This window comes from Capsicum annuum, chromosome 11, assembly GCF_002878395.1.
Source record: "Capsicum annuum cultivar UCD-10X-F1 chromosome 11, UCD10Xv1.1, whole genome shotgun sequence".
Lineage (NCBI taxonomy): Eukaryota > Viridiplantae > Streptophyta > Magnoliopsida > Solanales > Solanaceae > Capsicum > Capsicum annuum.
The window spans coordinates 59,556,140-59,562,139 of NC_061121.1; positions in this window are offsets into that span (position 1 = coordinate 59,556,140).

Sequence of the window (6,000 nt, forward strand, 5' to 3'; positions counted from 1 at the left end):
AGATGTCCATCTCTTTAATCAGCATTGCAGCCCTACACTCCTTGACCACACTGCTAGACACACCCGACATAAAGTTACTCATCTTAGATTTGCTATCTGCTACCACATGAGGGGCATATCCAGCTAACTGAGTAAAATTGAGAGAATACTTATTCACTATCATATTGCCCTATTTAAGGTTAATAAACTCAAAAACCTTAGCTTCGCTCAACTCTAGTGAGAAGAACCTATCTAGAAAAGCAGTGGCAAACTCCTCCCATTCTATGGGCCCTGCAACTCCGGCCCTCTCTGCCTTCCACTACTTGAACCATGAGTGATCCACATCCTACAACTAATAAGCGACTAACTCAGCACTCTCACTAGCAGTCACCCTCATAATATTTGTGACTTTCTACACCTAATCAATGAATTTTTATGGGTCTTTATCTGACTTAGACCCTATAAATGATGGGGGATTCATTTGGGTGAAGTTCTAAATCCTGGGCGTAGCAGTATTGGCCACGTGGTTGGCCTAAACAATAGTATACCGCTCATTCTGGGCTACTACAGAATGGGCTAGAGTGGTGAACGCTGCTCTGAATTTTGCATAGGTAACATACTCGTCCAGGGGATCATCCTGAATGGGCTAAGGTGCTAGATGGTTTATTGTTCTTCTTTCGTTGGTTCTTTTGAAGTCATATTCTGTAAATGAAAGGGTATAATTGGATTATACTGAGAATTTGACTTGAGCTCATCCTCACTTGCACGATATAAACACTGAAAGAAGGGAAACTTTTCCTGAAATACCTCATAACCTCTTGTCCATAAGTGCAGTGTGCTACACACTATGCACAAGACTCTACTTGATGCAGCTTTCATACTTTATTGGACTCTTTAGAACCTTAGGCTCTGATACCAAGTTCGTAATGCTCAGAATCTGCACCCCAACTGTCACACAGTGCTTATAATCCCAAAGGACCACAAGCTAACCCATGACTAGCACCTACTGTAAACACTGAATAATAACACTGTATTAATGCAAAAATTAGGCTAAATCTACCATAAGGTTCATAAGTGAAATCAAATATTGATAAAAAATAATGAAAACTGAACATCTGTCTGAAATAGTCTAGTTTGAAAGCCATTAACTGTCTGAATATGGAGTTGATGGGATAGTCCCCAACTAACTTTGATTAGTGAATACTGAAATACTAAAATGATAAATCTATCCTCAAACTGTGAGGACTCACCACTTAATTAGCTACTGCTAAAAGTCTAGGTTGTTATGTACGGTCAGGAGTCCGTGTGTCAGAACCTATGATATAAGACATTATAGCACAAAGAAAGAGTATGCGTCAGTACTTTGAATATACTGGTATACTAAGTGAGGTTGGCTGATATGAAAGGGTTCATATGCATGAACAATAACTGGCTGAGTAACATGAATATAACTGAATGAGAGTATAAGTATATTTGAAACTGCTATAATTACTGATTTTGCAATGTTGCATTTAAATCTACTTTACTGTACTTAGATCACTGATAACCAAATTACTAAAAATTGGGTGACTATTTTTTATAGTTCTGATTCTGTAGAACAAAACTTAGTTTCGTACAGAGCTGGGTAACTATGTCTGGTAATCCTAATTCTGAGAATTGAACTAAAGATTTATACTAAGTCTGAAACTAAAACTATAACTATAGGAGTGTTTATCTAACCAACATACCCCAATTATGAACTGAGTTAGGGTCCAACCTATGACCCCAGTTCGAAGAGTCTTAGCACCTAGCCAAGGGATACTAATAATGCCAATGAGTTAACCATCTTTGGCGGAAAGACATTTTATCAACCCTCGTTGGCAGGAAAACTCATACGAGATGTATTAACCCTTGTCTAGCATGAAGACATCTCAACCTATGCTGGCTACATAGTTCTGTAACACAAGGATCGCTACTAAGGGACAAAACCTCTACTGGAAGGAATACCCGCATCCCTGGGTTTGCTCGGTATTGATTCCTACTACCAACTGAATAGAAACTGAACTAATTTCTAGACTGTTCTAGGCTTGACTGAACTATTACTGACCATGCTAACTGACTGACTTGGACTGATTTCACTGAGTTCCATTGACTGACTGAATACACTGAGTTCTGTAATAGACTAAGTACTACTGTACGTGACATCACTGATACTATTCTGAAGCTACTGTAATTCTAGGTAAAAAACTAGATTTTGGGTATTGAATACCCCCAGGACTCGATAGAATTGAAATTAGAACATGGTGAGGTCATAATAACATAACAATAGTAGCTTGTTAACAATGCTTTCTTTTAAACATTTTGTCATACACTTTAGAGGCATGAATTTGTGCACATAATAAAATCAACATGAAAGCATCATGATCACAATCCCAACTTACAAATTCAAGGGGTTTTTAACATAAATCCACATAACACTACATGCATGTTAATCACTTCACATGAAACTTGTAATAATTCATAATTAAAACCCAAATAACATCATAGTCATGAATACAATCAGATTAAAAATGAAATTCATCAAAGCAATCAACTTACAGCTTTAAAAGAGGTTCTTGAACTCCAAGGGTGGAAGGAAACCCTTGGATGAACACCTAACATACCTTGACTATTAATTTTGTGAAGATTGTGGTAAGTTCTTGAGACCTGATTCTTAAGCTTGATGGAACTAGGGTTTCTGCATGGGCTAATTTTTTAGAACAATGAGTGTATTTAGCCCTTTAGGATATTAAATTTTGTGTTAAGGCTGAAGAATGTAAGGGGAAAATGACCCATTTACCCCTACAAACCTAGATAAAATAATGATGGACGAGGTCCCCATTGTATTTCAACCCCTTCTTAGGTAAAGCGAACCTCGCGATACGACCCCTACACGAGTCAAGCAGCCATCGCGGCGCGACCCCTACTTGGGTCAACTGGCCCTCGCGGCGCGGGCCTATCGCGACCCTTTGCTATGTTGGACATCTAAACTCACCCTTACGATAGTCCAAAAAATCCAAAACTTGTTTGAGATGACCTACAAGTGACCCTAATCATGAATCAATTTGAAAATCAACATACTAACGTCGAAAAGGTTGAAAATATAATCCTTTAATAGCGAAGGCTAAAAATGATTCTAAGCCTTGACACCTAGTTGAAATTTTCTAAGTTTGAGGCCTCTTTTGACATGTTGTTTAAGATAGAAATAACTAGGATTTTTGCAGGGTCTTACAAGTATAAAAAAATACTATACATAATTTTGACACTTAACTAAGGCCTGAGGAATAGAGTATCAAAGATTTGAATTCATTAAAGAGATCTAAACTGAGGACATACATGCTATAATAAGAATTTTCACTGGTCATTAAGTGTATCACCTTGAATTTGTACCACAAATGCTACACAGTGCTTATGACCCTGAAGGATCACAAGCTTACCCATGACTGATATTTGTTGTGAGCACTGAAACATGATATTATAATAATGCAAAAAAATAGGCTGAAATACCATAAGGTTCCAAATCTATAAATATTGATAAAGTGTATCAACTGAAATAAAAATCTATAAAACTAAAAACAATCTGAAGACTAGTCTGAAAAGCCTCTAATCTAAAACTATCGAAAAGTGGAGTTGATGGGACTATCCCCCAACTAACTCCATTTACTAAAATACTGAGTCTACTGTAATAATGAAATTAAAGAATATCCTTGATAGATGAGGACTCACTACTAGATCTACCGCTGGCTGAATCTTGATCTATCTATGCGCGGTCAGGAACCTGAGCATCCGAACCTATTATATAAGATATCATAGCGCAAAGAAAGAGTATGTGTCAGTAAGTAGAATGTACTAGTATGCTATATAAGGTAAGGCTGAATGCAAGGGTTCATATGCATGAACAATAACTGACTGAATGATATAGAGAAAATGAACATGAGAGTATGTGGATAATTTGTACTCTTATAAATACTGAGCATGAAATACTATTCATATAAATATATACTGTAACTGAGCTTTTCTAAATCTAAGTACTAAGTTTTAATACAGAGTAACTGATAATTTGAGATTTCTGATAATTGAGTTACTAATACTGATTGACTATATCTGACGATCCTAATTCGGTAGAACTGAACTGAGTTTTATTTTGAAGACTGAACTAAAACTGTGGGAGGTAATCATCTAACCAATATTCCCTAAATAAGATAAGATAACTGAGTTAGGGCCAATCTGTAACCCCAATTGGAAGGGTGTCAGTATCGTGCCATGAGTAAAGACAAGATGAGAGTTAACCTCATTTGGCAGATACTCTAACGAGAATAGTGGAACCCTCATCTGGCAGGTTAAAATACCTCATCAACCCTCAACTGGCAGGTTAATTTCTCAACCTACGCTGGCTACGTAGTTCTGGAATGCCTCGATTGCTTCTACGAGTAACAACCTCTACTGACAGGTGATCCCCCATCCTTGGGTTCACTCGGTGCTGAATCATACTCCCATCTGAAAGATACTGAACTGAGTATTCTAAACTAGACTGAACTGAGACTGAGTTTTCCTGAGTTTTGTAACTGACTGAGTTCTACTGAGTTTTGTAACTGACTAAAAGTACTAGTGATCGTGACATGACTGATATTATTCTGTAACTGAAATTGGCTCTAGATAAACAGCTAAATTTTTAGGTATTAAATACCCCCAGTACTAAATAGCATGAAAAGTAAAGCATAGCATAATCTTGAAACATAATAATGGCTACTTGATCACAATCCAATCATTGAGACATTTTACCAAACACTTGTAATGCATTTACTCATACATGAATGGAGAATACATGCTATCATGTTATAATGGCACTTTCTCATTCACATAGGCATTTTATCAAACACATGGGGAGCATGCTTAGATCATACAATAATCAACACATATAGTTATAATGGCTATATAAATCAACTTGCAAATTGAAGGGTTTATCATGAAGATCATGTAGTTCAACACATAAAATGATTAATTTCATAAAAGCTTGTAATTTAATCATCAACTAAAACCCAACAATAACATGAACATGAATTCAATTCAATTCAAGCATGGAAGTTTATAATTCAACAATCTTGTAGTTTGAAAATGGATTTGTGGAGTCTATGGGTGAAAGGAACCCATAGATGAACACCTAACATACCTTGGTAAGTTAATTCTTGAAGGCTTTTTAAAAAATTCTTGAGTTTTGACCTTGATTCTTGAAGCTAGGGTTTCTTTCCTTGAGAGAGAATTCTTTGATTTGAGAAAAAATTGAACAATGAATGACTTAAAATGTTTTTTAGGGATTAAATCTCATACCTGGATGCATTAAAATCATGGGAAAAGACCAATTTAACCCTGGATGAAACATTTATTTTTTGCCAAAAATTTTTTATTTGAACCCTTGGCGCGACGCGCCATGATCGTGTCGGGCCACTGAAAATTGGCAACTGGGAATGTGGCTGGTGGCACGATGTGGTTGTATCTCATTGCCACCTTAGATATGACCTGGAAGTTCACTACGATGCTGTGGGATCACGTTGGTACACTAAAAATTAACAAATGTGAAAATAATCTATGGTGGATGCACCGATTTTGCGGTACCTCACTGGAAACTGACAATTGTCATTTTGACATACTCCGCGATGCACTACTGTCCTGAATGAAGGTGTTTAGTAACTGAAACTTAAAATAGCCATAACTTTTTACCGAGTTATCAAATTTAGGTGAACTTTATATCATTGGAAAGCTAATTCAATTTTCTACGTAATGGAAGGCTCTAAACTGAAAAATACTTAGCATTTCAAAAATTTTATATTGGATAAATCTTGGACTGAGCATTAATCTTAAGCTAAGGAAATACAGGGTATTACAATATCTCTCCCTTGGGAACATTTATCCTCGAATGAGATTGATTAAGTAGAGACACTGATAGACTGAGTTTACGCACTGAACATGCATATCTGATGCATGACTACATGAATAAACTACTGA